This window comes from Carassius carassius, chromosome 35, assembly GCF_963082965.1.
Source record: "Carassius carassius chromosome 35, fCarCar2.1, whole genome shotgun sequence".
In the NCBI taxonomy this organism is placed as follows: domain Eukaryota; kingdom Metazoa; phylum Chordata; class Actinopteri; order Cypriniformes; family Cyprinidae; genus Carassius; species Carassius carassius.
In genome coordinates this window covers 1,280,862-1,297,039 of record NC_081789.1, presented here as the reverse complement: position 1 = coordinate 1,297,039, position 16,178 = coordinate 1,280,862, and the positions used below count along the sequence as shown (strand labels likewise).

The 16,178-nt window shown below is 38.1% G+C and overlaps 1 pseudogene; it reads right to left on the bottom strand.

Moving 5' to 3' along the window:
• The window catches only part of LOC132115609 (E3 ubiquitin-protein ligase HECW1-like), a 33,682-nt pseudogene extending 23,433 nt beyond the window's left edge, over nucleotides 1-10,249 (bottom strand).
• Between the last annotated feature and the right edge of the window lie 5,929 nt (nucleotides 10,250-16,178).

The following is a 16,178-nucleotide window of genomic DNA, read 5'->3' as shown; positions in this document are numbered from 1 at the left end:
TTGTTGCAAGGGTTTTAAAAATTCTGTCGTATTTGGGTGTTAGGAACCAGAATATTGACTTGTTTATCTTTGACTTGTTAATGTCTGTTATCTCTTGTAGGGCAGCAGGAGAGCTTGTGGGATCAATAAAAAGGGAATCTACAAATAGTTTAATCAATATCACCCTTCAACTGAAGTGCTATCTACTCGAGGACAGTATCTGCATACACTGAAGCAAACCGAGTCACTTTCAGTGCGCTGGCTACTAATGGTTTGAATCTTCTTTCTTCAAGACAAAACACAACATTTATTAGCATACACATGAAAACTCAGATTTGAAGCGTCTCGTGTTGACTTACGTGGTTAGCGTGGAGGACAGTGAAGACATCTGGATGGGTGACAAACTTCACGGCTGGACACTGGAACAGCAGCATCACGCTCGGATTACTCACAGGAGAGGAAGGACCTTCTCTCCTCTGATCTACAAACATCACACACATACCGGATTATTTATCACAATAATCCACAGCACTCCAGTCCATCAGTGAACATCTGGAGAAGACAAAAGATGAAACACATCCAGCATTAAGATGTTTTAAACTCAAACAATCCATAATAACACTTCCTCCAGTGAAAAAGTGTTCTGGTCTGAATCAGGAGAGAAATCTGCACAGATTAAGCAGCGTTTAAACAGCTCTAAACAAATCTGTGAGAGACAACAGCTGATGCACTTTTTCACTGGAGGAAGAGTTATTATGGATTATAGACTATGTATTTGAGTTAAAAACATCTTAAAGGGTTAGTTCACCCAAAAATGGAAATTATGTCATTAATAACTCACCCTCATGTTGTTCCAAACCCGTGAGATCTCTGTTTATCTTTGGAACACAGTTTAAGATATTTTAGATTTAGTCCGAGAGCTCTCAGTCCCTCCATTGAAGCTGTGTACGGTCTACTGTCCATGTCCAGAAAGGTAAGAAAAACATCTTCAAAGTAGTCCATGTTACATCAGAGGGTCAGTTAGAATATTGTTGAAGCATCGGAAATACATCTTTATTCAGCATTGTCTTCTCTTCCGTGTCTGTTGTGAGAGAGAGTTCAAAACAAAGCAGTTTGTGATATCCGGTTCGTGAACGAATCACTCGATGTAACCGGATCTTCTTGAACCAGTTCAATAAATCGAACTGAATCATTTGAAACGGTTTACGTCTCTAATACGCATTAATCCACAAATGACTTAAGCTGTTAACTTTTTTAATGTGGCTTACACTTCCTTTTGAGTTCAAACAAACCAATATCCCGGAGTAATTCATTTACTCAAACAGTACACTGACTGAACTGCTGTGAAGAGAGAACTGAAGATGAACACCGAGCCGAGCCAGATAACGAACAACAGACTGACTCGTTCACGAGTCAAGAACCGGTTGCATCGGTTTTCGGATCACCAGTAGTTCTTTCGAACAGTTTGATTCAATAAACCGGTTGAAGAAAACGGTTCACCGGTTCTTTTGCGCTCGACGTAATGGCGTCATTGGCGATGACTGCAGGGCTGGACTGGGACAAAAAATCGGCCCGGGCATTTTTGCCCAGACCGGCCCACTACATGATCATAAACACCACCCATCTTTGCACGCCCTTAATTATATGCATACCAACTCCTATTCATCAAAACCACTAATGCCATGTAATGAGTGAGTATAGGAACGAGTGAGAGTTAACAGATGAAATAAGTCAAAATGTTATATTTATTAATACAGTTGAACTATACTCCACAGCGGTGAATCCTAAAACAAGCTATAAGCGGCTCTGGCATAGCAATACCAGTGTCTCTTACAGGATTTTTTGTTAAAACTATGGTGGTGTGTCCTCGGTCCTTCTAGGGGGGTTCGGGGGGCATGCCCCCCCGTGAGAAAATTTTGTGCATTTTAATGTTAAATTCATTAATCTGATGCACTTTGAGAGTTCAAGATTAAAAGCTCCAACCCATATTCAGTGTGCAAATTAAACAAAGAAAAATTCATACCTCTTTTAGTTACAGTGTCTATTTACATTACACCTATACATAATAATAGTTATAATATTAATCCAATGACAGTAATAGCCATATTTTGTAAAACAAATGCACAAAAAAATAAAGGAAACTTTCTTAATTAGTTGTACCAATTTCTATACTTGAAAGAGATAAGCACATGATCTTTTATTTTGACGCAAACTGCATTAAGCTTTTATTTTGGCGGAAAACATGGTTTACAAACGCCTCTTATTAAATTTCTAGTGAATTGCGGTAATCGTCAACTATGCAGATGTGGAAATAATCTACACTCATGACATGGCCTAAGTGTTTTGAAAGTAGTTCTGCTTACCGCAGGCTCTACACTTTCTCATCTCTCTCCTGATCCTCCGTCCTCACTATCATCATCTGCCACAGGAGCTGATGAAGGTCAGAAAACATATATTTTCACACAGTTTACAGTGTCTGCTTTAAGGGCCTGGTTCTATTTTTTCAAGCTATTTATCTGCACATTCCTTGCGTTTCTTCTCCATCTTATTTTACAGATACACACTGACACTGCTGCCGCTCGCTCACTCGTTTAAAGTTGTGATTGGGCCAGCCCAGTGTCAATCAAGAAAAGAGCCAATGGGCCGCTGATCTACGTGTTTCATGGGCTGGTCTGTCAGAAAAAAAAACTAACACTGACTTTGACCAATGCATTACACCGGCACAAACCCAGCGCCGCCAATTAAGCAAAACAAAACAAAACGAATGGGCCGCCGATGTACAAATTTCTATGGGCCGTTAAAAAAAAAAAAAAAAAAGTATGAGTATGAGATATATCGGCCCAAAAAGCACGTCGGCCCACCGGGCAAATGCCCGGTATGCCCAATGGCCAGTCCAGCCATGGATGACTGCAAGCCTTCGGTTTACCCGCGCTCATAACATTAGTACAGAATCAGTTCAGAATCAATCACCAAAAGAATCAGTTCGGTTCAGACGCTCTGTGTGTCGGTCTGCTTCACGCTGAATCACACATGCACAGTATCATCAGCTCCTCGTTTCTCGAATCGGACGAGTCTGAGAGAAACGGTTCTTGACTCGAGAACGAGTCATTATCTGGCTCGGCTCGGCGTTCATCTTCTGTTCTCTCTTCACAGCAGTTATTAATGACATAACTTTCATTTTTGGGTGAACCAGCCCTTTAATGCTGGATGTGTTTCATCTTTTGTCTTCTCCAGATGTTCACTGATGGACTGGAGTGCTGTGGATTATTGTGATGTTTTTATCAGACTCTCATTCTGACGGCACCCATTCACTGCAGAGCATCCATTGATGAGACACTGACGCAGTGCTACATTTCTACAAACCTGATGAAGAAACAAACTCTACATCTCAGATGATCTGAGGGTGAGCAGATTTTCCGAAATGTCAGCATTTCTTCCTTTAAGCTTGAAACAGTACAGAACTACTGATCAATAAATGCTTCCAAGTTGGAGTTTAGAAGATCACTTCTCTTCAGTCTACTGGTTTCTACAAGCATCTCACTTTCTGGTTGAATTTCAAATGGGAATTTTCAGGTTCTATGACACATCATGTGTTTTCCGGGAGCTTGTCTGCTAACTCCTCCACAGAGCTCTGCAGCTGCTCAAAACGAAACACTCAGTTTATTCTCATCAGACAGAAAGGCCCACCTGGAGCGTGTGTTGTGGCTTCACTATCTGCGTCTCTCTCAGGTCCACGGCCGGCCGCTTCGTCCTCGCTGGCCATCGTCCTCTGGATGATCTGATACCTGATGACATCATGCTCAAACTATCAATGTTCTTCATGGAAAACAATGTGTTGTTTGAACCGTACTTCTTTATAAGAAGAAAACGTATGAAAAGCGTTATCTTGTTGTTGTTTTCATTGTGACAGTAAGGTCAGAACAGTGAGGAGTGTCTGTGTTTGTCACCATTCCTCAAGCATTATTAACATACTCTGCAGTTTATGAGGGGCTTGCTCTCTTTTTAATTACGTGAATTTATCTGTTTATTATTAATTGAGATATTATTTAATATCTTGATAATACATCAATAATAATCATAATGGTAATTATATAATTTTAATGATAATAACAAATTTAGCTTTTTTAATAGGAAACTTAAAGCGTCTCTTATTATGAATTTCAAAGATGAAAAGGAAAAAAAGCTAAAATTAAAAAAAAAAAAAAATTACATTGATGATGTCAGAAACTTATCTTTTTTCTTTTCCCCCCTTTTTTTAAAGAACTATACTCTACTGTTCACCAAGGCTGCATTTATTTGATCATAAATACAGTAAAAAAAAAAAGTAATCAATGTTCTAATCTAGACTATTTTCACAACAAAAACATGAAATATTGTGAAATAATATTACAATCTAAAATAACAGTTTTCTGTGTGAATCTGTGTTAAAGTGTAATGTATTTCTGTGATGCTCCGCTGTATTTTCAGCATCATTCCTCCAGTCTTCAGTGTCACATGATCTTCAGAAATCATGATAATATGATGATTTACTGCTCAAGAAACATTTCTGATTATTATCAATGTTGAAAACAGTTCTAAAAAAAAAATATATATATATATATATATATATATTTTTTTTTTTTTTTATATAGAACTGTTATATATAAATATATATATATTTTTTTTTGGAAACTGATACATTTAATTTTTCAGGATTCACAATTCGATAATGTGTGTGTGTGTGTGTGTGTCCTGTAGGTGGCATCATCAGCCCAAATACTACTTGAAGCTGCTTTTGCTCTATTCCTTTCAATCTGGTCAATTCACTAGCATTACAACAACACACTTAAATGAGTTACCTTATAGAAAAGAGTAGAACATATTGTACAGGGCTATAAAATAAGCACATGAAGTCACCATATATATTGATACTCTAGTACTGATCATGTACAGACACTGATCATCTGCTGAGAGGAGCTGGGTCTCCGGATGCTGCTGCATGTGGCTGCACGGCTGGGTCTCCTCCATGCGCTGCTGCGGCTCACATGGTCCACGTAGAACACACGTGTCCTGGCCTCCCAATCTGTGCCAGCCAGAAAGAAGCACATCACTCGTATACAGGAAACACACGATCAGACTGACTACAGACACACATATCTATGAAATAATGAGCTTTAAACAACTTGAACAGAATTTGAATTGAGGTCAGCAAACAAGATGCAGTAACCGGAGTGATAACGTTTCATTTTTCATTGAGAGTTAACCATAGACATGTTATCATCCACAATAAATTGTATATTTGTTGACGAACTGTGTTTGAAACAACATCATTATTGCTCATTTTTTTTAGTTTATAATATAATATAATTAGATAAATGCCATTCTTTTGATCATTCTATTTATCTGTGAATCCTGAAAAAAAAAAAAACACACGGTGAAACACGGAAGTAAAGCAGCGCCGCCATTACTGCGTGCTTTCCTGCTAAGGAAGTAGCAGAAGTAGCGTGTTGGTCCCGTAGGTGGCTGTAGCAGATGTTAGCTGTACGAAAAGTTATTTTTATTTAGTTTTTTTAGTACGTATGCTGTCTAGTGATGCCGGGAAGAGCGTGTTGTGTGGTTGGCTGTTTTAACAACAGCACAAAACTACAGGCCTGGAATAAAACCGTTTGTGAAATTCACGAACCTTTGTTGCACATTGTCTGCCCATGTTTACGGCCGCACGGATTACACAGAGTTCCTGGTTCGAGCGGAGGAGTATAATAATGTTTTTCATTCATTCTAAGAAGACCGTACTGTCTGTCAATATCAGTTAAGCTCTCTGTAGTATTTAATGCTGTTGGTGGCTTTTAAGCGCATCTTAACATTTTGAATGTGTTTCTCTTGTAGGTGTGTGAGTCTCCATACACAACTCAAAACCTCAGGATTATGGCAATCTTATTACAGTCTGTGTGTGTGATAGATCAGAGGATCTTAACTGGTGGGGTGAGAATTTTTCTTTCAGTTTCACATGCATAAAAAAATAGATATTATAAATGAAATGACAATATATAATACAAAAATATTACATTAATAAATCACAATGTTATTTTGCAATTGGTCGCATTGCAGACCAACCTTGTGTGAAAAATGCCCATGCAAATGACTTTATATCTAATTATTCTGAGCATTGTTCTTATTAAAATTGTTTTGATTGCTTCGTTTTACTTCACTTTCAAGCTTTTTAGGATTTGAAAATAACTGTAAGATTAAAACACATTCACTGACCTGCTTTTGAATGATAGCTTTAAATAAAAACTGAGTATGCATACTCTTTATGTCACTATGGCAACTGTGTAGAAACCCTTGAGAGATCAGACCATCACAGATCTCTTGAGAGACAAGCTCATTTATGATTGTGCTTTGAGTTGAAGTGATGAAGGTAGCAGGTTAATGGCATAAGCAAAGGTAAGGTGTGACTTAGGAAAGCTTACTTGGTGGTAATGGTTCATCAACACTTGGGTAATGATGGGGATCAGGAAGATGAGTGATTGGATGACGACGGCATTGCATATGACAACTGCCTACAAACAAAATCAAACACAAGCATAAATCAGTGGTTCTCAGCTGGATTCAATATTGGGAGTCTATTCTGTTTAAAATCTAGGTTATATAGCAAAACATGTTGAGAACAAACAGCATGAATAATACATAGGCTGAATTCAGGGCCAAAATTGTCAAAAAGTTACACAATTTACCTGAATTCGCCCTATATATGTAATACCTCGTAAGCAAATTCATTGAGATATCATGGACTAGGTAGCCTTTCTGGTGACTGTCTATTAAATGTGGGCAGTGAAGGTGAAAGACTAATTAGAGAGTCATTATCGGTTCTCATCAGGTAGAGATCATGTTCAACGGTGTACAACAGTAATTGGCAGCCAAACACATCACAGGGCAAACTAGAAAGCAGCACTGCAGCAATTGTAAGTGGTGTGGCTCTCTTTAATGACGATGTTATGTGACAAATTCTGCCCGTGCTTTAATGAAGTGTAAAAACAACCCATTACAACAACTTAACCATAGAAAGCTAGCTGAAAAAGGGTTCAGTGTTGTGAGACTTTTTCAATAATTGCTATGTCCAGTACCATACTACTAGCTACATTTCTGTAGTATGCAGTGTGTATATTGTGTGTCATATAAAACCAGTCAATATTTACCTATATGACCAACTGCATGCAGTTAAATGTTCAACATCACTTTCTGTCAATTTATAGGACATTTAACACAATATTGGATTAAACATACAAAAATAACAATTTAAATTCGCTAATTATAATTACAATTTAATAAAGAATAATATGTGAATTAAGCATGCCATGTAATGAGGACATGTGACAGAAATCATCCAGCATACTAGTGATGCTAGTGTTATATTTTCATGAAGTATATGGTTTCACAAAAACAGTAGGCAGTATGCACAAAGTTCCCAGTAGGAACTTTCAACTGGAAAACCACTAAAGTCGGAGTTCTGGCTTTGGAAACTCAGAGTAAACACAACAACCTTGACTTCAGAATCCAAAATAGCAGCTAAGCCGAATTGTTCATCCATATGAACATAAGCGATAAACGAATATAAACAATTGCAACTGTGACATTTATTTTATATAACAGTTCAACAAAAAGGTCATATTAAGTGAACATTTTACAGTTTAAATGTAGCCTTCATTTTAAACACAATAATGTCAATTATTGTTTGTTATATTTTACAACTAAATAATAATAGTTCCGACAAAATCCGCAAACAGAACTGGTGTGTGTCTCCAAGCAACAGCGGTGTTTAATTAGTGAAGGAATCTGCAGCTTTGAACAATTCGTGGGGGTACTCAGAAGAATGTTAAATGCCCCAGGGGGTACACCAGTATAAAACGTTTGGACTTAAGGGATGCTAACATGAGATAAAATTAATCAAATACTGTTCTTCTTTGACAATGAAACATCATTAATCCCTGTGCATTTGAGCAACTGCTCCAAGCAACATGTTTTAGCAAACATCCAAGACCTTCCCACAATGCATAATTTGGACAAGGCACCTACCTGTTGACCTTACACTAGACCCAGTTAGTGGTGACATCTCAACCTCCCCTTCTCTCTGGGGACTTTCTTCTGATGATGATGGCCTCCAATGAACCAACCCGTCTCCTGGCTCCCTTATATCTGGACTCTGTATCGAGTCCGAGACGAACTCAAAAGCACTGTTCTCCTCCTCCTCTTCCTCCTGCGAGGAGAAAATGGTGCTCTCCGACAGACGGGTGCTGTCAACCGAAGAGAGGCATGTATGGCTGCAAAGGTGGTTACACCCCTCGTAACCTGAGTTACTGTAACAGGAAGTGCTATAACAGGATGTGCTGTAACAGGAAGTGCTGTAGCAGGAGTTATCACACAGTTCGCACTCACTCTCTCGAGGTTCCCTTCTGCTGACTCCACCACCCACATCCATGTGTTCACTTTCCAGTCAGATGGTGGAAAGTGAGGGTCTTTCACCTTCCAAAAGTTGGTTGAGTTCGGACAGGCAATCTATGGAGAGGCTACAGTGTAGATTACGCCTGCAACAAGGTTTAGGACACTCAGGTACAATGGATGGAGACACCTCGTCTTCTTCCTCTTGGGGTTTCACAGTGACTTTCTCAGAAGACTCCTGGTCAAGTAGCTCATCTTCATCTTGGCTTTCATTGTGACACTGAGCTGATGGCAAGCTGTGCAGTAGATGATGAATGTGGATGTAGTGAGAACGTGGTGTCTCTGGATCCTCACAGGCCGAGGTGATGACCGTCTCTAACTCGGATAATGGAAGCGAACAAGGTTCGGCTCTTGCGCTTCAAGGCACTCCGCATCCTTGGCGAACAGGGTTCTTCCTCATTTCCATCTCCTTCCAACTGCTCTGAGCTTGTGTCTCCCTCAACCTCTACATGCTCTCCAGTAGGTCCCATTCCAGTTGGTCCACCCGTGTCTTCAACTTCACGAGTCTCCAGAACCTCCAAAAGAGTCTCAGCCACAGTTTCCTCCTGGATCTCCTCAGACTCTGTTTTTCCAGGGACTTGCTCCGCAGTTTCACCTTGAGTGTCATCGCTTAATAGTGTCTCTGGTCGAGCTGTTACAAGTTCATCAGTTGATCCTTCTGCTTCTGGTTGGGTATCCTTACTGGGCTAATCTAGAGAGGTGAGCAGCACAGCATCTTGGGTTCTATCCCTGGAGGACTTTCGTTAGGCGGCTCTGGAATGTCAGGTCCCACATTCAATGCATCCTCAAGAGGCAGATCAGAAGCTGGTGGTAGGTCTTCATTGGGTTCCTGCTCAGGTGTTGTATCTAAGACTGGCATTGCATTGAGGGAAACCTCTTCATCATCTACCAGAGAGAATAAGCAAATCTGTCAATATGGTTAAACAGATCAGATATGAAACAACACAAGATTCCTTTAGTCTAGAAATTCCAAACCAATCTCACAGGATAATGAAACTACTTCTTAAGAGGTGTATGAATTTGTACAAAAACATATTTAGAAAAAGTAGTAAGCATGAAGGTCCACCCCTACAAACACATATTAATGCCTTATTCTGCATGACCCTTTTTTAGCCACCCCATACCTAAACATAACTACTGCTTACAATTACCTTACTATCAATAAGTAGCAAATTATGAATTTATTTAGGGAAAACTCTGTCCCCTAATCTAAAGTGTTACTGAAAATTCATATGAACTCACAACCAATTCAGCAACACTCAAAATACTTAAATGGCCACATGATTATCTTGGAAATTCCCTGTTTTAAGGAAATTGCTCTGTCACCTGTCCTAATTTATTTACGTCGGTCCAAACCCAAATTAGTTTATTTCTTCCATGGAAAACAAAACTACACATTCTAAAGAATATTCACACCACTTATTTCCATACAAAAGCACCAGGGATTGGTCAGTGAGTGACCAGAGTGGTCAGTCTCCAAAGCAGACAAAAAAGTAAGCACTGCATACAAGTCATCTGAAGCAATGAATGCTTCCTTTCCACACAGCTCTCAAATCCCAACAGGGCATTTTACACACAAGTCAAATGGCGACAGTTTTTATTGCTGAGTGAACTAATCCTGTAGGTTACTCCTGCAATAATTTTTTATTATTGAATTATTAAGCATTGGGAATGGTTCCTGCAGTACTGCTAGAATTACTTTACACTGTCAGAAAAAAAGTACTTTTTTGGGGTACAACAGCTTTTCAGTGGCACGGTTCCCTCAAAAGGACACCTTTTTACCATCTTTGCCCATAAAGGGTTCATAATAGTACCATAAGAGTACATCCTGAAGGATAAATATCACTACTGTAAGGTGCTAATATGCATCCTTTAAGGGTATAAAGGTGTCAAGCTGTTGTACACCTAAAGGTAAAATTGTGCGCATGTGTTCTGACATTGCAGCTCCAACAGATGATCATGGTCTTAGCAACAACAAAGTCATTGGTTCAATTCCTGGGAAATGCATGAACCTATAGCTTTGGGTAAAACGTCTGACAAATGCAAAAATTAAAACACTAAAATAATAAATATCAAACAAAATAAAATTAATAACAATAAATACTACTTGCTCTTAAATTACATAATTGCCATGATTAATATAGTAGCAAAGACACAAATGATCTCAGTATTTGTACTGTAATTAAGTTGTTTTTCGAGATCAGATGCATAAGCAAACATGCTGCAGACCTGGATGACTGGACGAGGTTATGAAAACAAAATTAAACTGCAGCTGGCCGCTGACATGATCTATTGGAAGCCGTCGGCCTAAAGTGTAACTCACCACACGGTCCCTGTTTACACATATGAGAGACAAGGATGCCTGCTTGCCATGTTAAATACCACAGGCAATTAACCATAAAAATAAATTAAATGGCACATCAAAAACCTATCTGTGCATCTTCAGTCTTTTAACAAATGGTCCTCATTTCCTGTTCACGAATCTGGTCTTTGGGGTCAATATGACCCCAAAATTGAAAGCATAATTGTAGAAAAAATATACATTTTCAATAATACAAATAATATATAATTTTTTTTGTTTACTCCTCAACTATGCATTTATGCTGTGTTTTGGGAGATTTGAAGTACTTTTGTACCCATTTAACACACAAATCTGCAACTACACCATTAGCTTGCATGTGAAATATTATTTTTTTATGAATAAATCACTTAAATTATTATCTAAATTTATTTTAAACTGTTTCTGGATATAGATCTAGATGCTATGTGTAGAATGCTGCCATCTGGAGGTTAGTGAAAAAACTAAGGAGATTAGTATTTAAGCAATAACTTGTTCTGACCACCAGAGGGCCATTGAAAGCCATTCATTTTACTGGATGTGGGCAACTGCTCATAAATGCCACCTAGGTCAGACCTAAAGGACACAACTCTGAGTCAGACTGTAGTTGCATATTATTGAACATTTGAATGATTCAAATGCATAAAAAATAAATTAAAAAAATAACTTTAGAATGTAAACAAAATAAAAAAAAGTGTAAATAACCAACAGCAATATCCAGAAATAAACAGGAGTAAAAGTATAGGCCTACAACAAATATTTTTTTTTTACAATCACATTCTGAACACTGAACATAAAAGCAATACCAAACTACCAAAAAATATGTGAAATACATGGTGTAAAACACATAAAGAAATCATTCCATACACATTTTGTGAGTGAATGTGAGTTAGAGAGGGAGAGAGAGCATGTGTGCCTGTCTCTCTCTCTCTCTCTCTCTCTCTCTCTCTCTCTCTGTGTGTGTGTATGTGTGTGTGTGTGTGTAAGTGTCTTTGTGTGTGTGTTTGAGAGAGAGAGAGAGTGTGAGTGAGAGGGAGAGAGAGAGTATGTGTGTGTGTGTGTGTGTAAGTGTTTTTGTGTGTGTGTGTGTGTGTGTGTGTGTGTGTGTGTGTGTGTGTGTGTGTGTGTGTGAGAGAGAGAGAGAGAGAGAGAGAGAGAGGGCAAGAGAGAGCATGTGTGCGTGGGTCTCTGTGTGAGTGTCTCTGTGTTAGTGTAAGTGTGTGTGTGTGTGTGTGTGTGTGTATCTGTGTGTCTGTGTGAGTGTAAGTGTGTGTGTGTGTGTGTGTGTGTGTGTGTGCGTAAGAGAGAGAGAGAGATGTAGAGAAAGTGTGAGTAAGAGAAAGAGGGAGAGAGGGCAAGTGTGCCTGGGTCTCTGTGTGAGTGTAAGTGTCTTTGTCTGTGTGTGTGTGTGAGTGTAAGTGTCTTTTGTGTTTGTGTGTGTGTGTGTGTGTGTGTGAGTGTGAGAGAGGGAGAAGAGAGCGTGTAGAGTGGAGAGTGTCTCTTTCTGAGTGTGTGTGTGTGTGTGTGTTTGTGTGTGCACATTAGGTCTCACCCCTTTATATCTTTTTTTTCTGCATGTGTGGCTGATTTTATTTGACAAATCGTATTTGCCAAATTCTATACAAATGCTCTCTGTGGCATACCTGTGTGTGTTTGTGTGTGTGTGTGTGAGCATGTGTTTTCTACATTGCATTTGTGCTCAAGTACCAGGCCTTAATTTCTGTGTGACAATTTTCAGATTTATGTTGCATTTATTTTATTTTTGGGGGGGACAAATGGAAAAAAACAAGTTTTTTTGCATTTCCCATTCATTTTCAATTGGGTCATATTGACCCCAATGACCAGATTGAGCAATTTTTTTTTACACACCTTCAGAACAACCGAATCAAGCCCAGTTTTTTTTGTGTATGTATAGATAGATAATGTAGGAAAAGTCACAAAATTTTATTCCTCTGAGATGAAGGGAACCCTTTTTTTTAACTAATGAAATGTCGATTGGGGTCATATTGACCCCAAGGACCGATTGAGGGTTTAAATGAATGTCTTTCCATTTATTCGATTTATAAAAAATAACTTTTTTAAATACTTAAAAGATTAATTCATAGCATAGTAAAATAAATAAATAAATAAATAGAATATTGTCTTTAGGTTTATTGTACTCAATTTCTTATCAGAAACATATTTTAAAATGTGAATTAATTTCATAATTGAGAAATAATTCAATTATATTTTTATTTATTTAAAATTTATTAAAGAATTTCCTTTATTATACCCTTTAACGTTTCAGAAATAAAAAGGGGTTTATATTTTATTTTAATTTTTTTTTCAAATACATAAAATATATTCAATTTATAATTAAAAATATAATACTAAAAATACAATTAAAATACATTCAGCTATTGTTATTGGCTTTATTGTAGCCCTTGGCTCTTCAGAATATAAGCATGTGATACAGAATGTTCTTCGTGTTCTGGGATGCTGCATCCCAAGCTGCAGCGGCTTGTTTTGTTCCCTGTGGCAGTTAACCAGAATATCACGACTAGGAGACACCTAGGACTTTTTAGGATGGCTTTTTGATCAGCGGCCCACAAGCCCAAACTCAGCGGATTCTGTCATCCAATGACATTAAGCCAAACCCCCTCCCTGCTCCCATAACCAAGTCCAGTGTGTCCTCAAACGAGCTCTGGAGAGACACGGCTCACAACACATTACACTAGTTACAGACAGACCACAACTGAGCAGAAGATAACAAACACAGGCAGAGGATTTTCATTTAGATGTTCAGAGGTTGCATGCACCAAAGTCTGGTGCAGCATTAATGTACAGTAGCTGCAATAATTCATACAATTAAGAGAAAACAGAAGCAAGCAGCTGCATGCCTCAGAGATCACTTAATGCTGCAAAGGTACAGATTTACAGCTGCTTACAGCACTAACAAAAAGTACCAAAAATAGCATGGTATTACTATGTTTTTTGGCCATAGTACTAGAGTAATATAGGATGACAAGAGCCTTTAAACATTCAAACTGGAACATACAGAATTAAAAAACTTGTATTTAAGCAAATGCAAATAACAAAACAAACACAAACATACATATACTGTTAATACACACTTTAACAGAGATTCACAGTGAAAACGCTATTTTTAGTTCTAATAATATTTACATGTGCCATCATGATGTCTAATAAACAGTAACTGCAAGTCTGTATTTTCAGTACTCCTGTATGTAAGTACTACTGCAAGGTTTTTTTTTTTTCTCCAAGATTCACATTTTCATAATGCAACAGACACAGTAAAACACACATCAATAAATCAGAGAGAATAAGAGCTTGTTTCATCTGTCTGCACAGAATAAAGATAACAGCTCTCATCCTTCTTGAGGGATCTGAATAACATACACAGACAAACTCCATCCTCATGTGTGATTATTAGTGAAAGAGACACTGTGACGGTAGGATTCAACATAGCTGTGATCCAGAAAGACACTGTCAACAGGAAAACAGCAGCATTAGTGGAGATGACAGAAAATGGCTTTGGACAAAAGAACAAACACCCAAAATATACACAGAAGCCATGAATTAGGTCTGTCCTCTGGCCAACAGCAGATTTCACGTTCCCTCTCCGTGGAAAGACTTCTCTATATCACTATCAGGACTTGATCCGGGTCAGCGCTAGCCAAATATTATCTTCTGGCCAAACAGAACGTGTTTCCACTCATCAAGAGCCGAACGGTTGCATCTGGACGAGACGTGTTGGGTGATGAATTGCATATTCATAATGCTTGCCATGATTTTGTTGGTAATATGAAATTAAGTAACGTCATAAATGTGTGCATATGGTCTGTCTGTGTCCTGATCTCAGTGTCGTCCTTGGTTCACAGCTTGCAACATCAGCAGTAAGTGATGCGGTCTCTAAGTCTAAGGGAAGATTTGGGAAGTTGAAATTAATATCCAAATTGTTTAAAAAAAAGGTAGATGAGGCATTTCACATTTTACAATTCTTCCCTAAAAAAATAATAATTATATATATATATATAGTAACAAGGAGTCGGAAGCGTTCGGATCCATATGCAGCATTTATTAAACAGAATGGTCATACAGGCAGAGATCAGGAATGGCGTCAGGTGTTAGGGATAACCAGAATTGTAACCAGAAACAAGCAGAGATCGGGACAGGCAGCGGAGAATCAGAGTCGGAATAAACAGTCCAAAGGTCAAAACACAGGAATAACAAACACAGGGAAAACGCTCGGAAATGTCAGACTGGCTAAACAAGACTTCGCAGTGAGTGAGAGTGAGTGTGCTGCTTTTATGTGTGTGTGTAAATGAGGTGCAGGTGTGGCAAGGAAATTGGCTGATGAATGAGGTGCAGGTGTGGCAGGGTGATTGTGATGCAGTGACTCATGGGTAATGTAGTTCGGGTGTGGTGCAACAGTTTGAGAGGTGCTAGCAGAGATGGGACCAAGTCACACATGTGCAAGTCTCAAGTAAGTCTCAAGTCTTAACCTTCAAGTCTCAAGTAAGTCCCAAGTATTTTTTTCTTGGGCAAGTCAAGTCAAGTCAAGTCACAAGTTATGTCAAGTCAAGTCAAGTCAAGTCCTGTAATAAGTCAAGTCAAGTCCAACCCAAGTCACCTTATTATTGTAATTTTACCTGCAGAATCTTATCTTAATAAAGTTAAAAGACAAGATATAAGTAACAGTAAATTAAAATAATTTGGATTTGCATTGTAAATACTCATGTTCAGTAAAATACATCATGGAATAAAACAAAATTGTAACTTCATAAAATTATTTATTTTTCACATCTGCCAACAGAAATGTTTTACATTTTCAACATTGAGTCCATAAAACAAATAACAGCTAAACATCCAACAGACTCCTCTCTGAACTTGGCATGACATTTGAGTTATTTATTGGCATGACATTTGAGTTACAGTATTGCCAAATTTAGCATTTAGATACAGAATAAAATATGATTACAATAAAATACAATAAAAATAGCAGCAGCAGATAATATTTCTAATATTAATAATAGTAATTATATAGAATTAAGAATATAAAACAGTTGAATACAATAAATTATCCCTTTCGTATGGTGTGTATGGTGTATAAATATTTAGCAGCTATTGTGACTGCCGTCTCATTCTCTCCAAGTATATAGAGTAGTTTCTCCGAGTCATTTAGAGACAAGAATGAACGATTCAAAGCTTCAAACTGTGGGAAGAATGTTTCTCTTGTAGTGCTGTATTTGGGAAGTGTTTCTCATCCTCTGTTTGATTCAGCTCACAGTGTTTGTCTCTCTTCTCTCGGTAGCCAGGATCTTTTATGTCTACCAATCTCTATTTCCAAATCATGATCACTGAGTCGATATTTTGAAAGGATTTG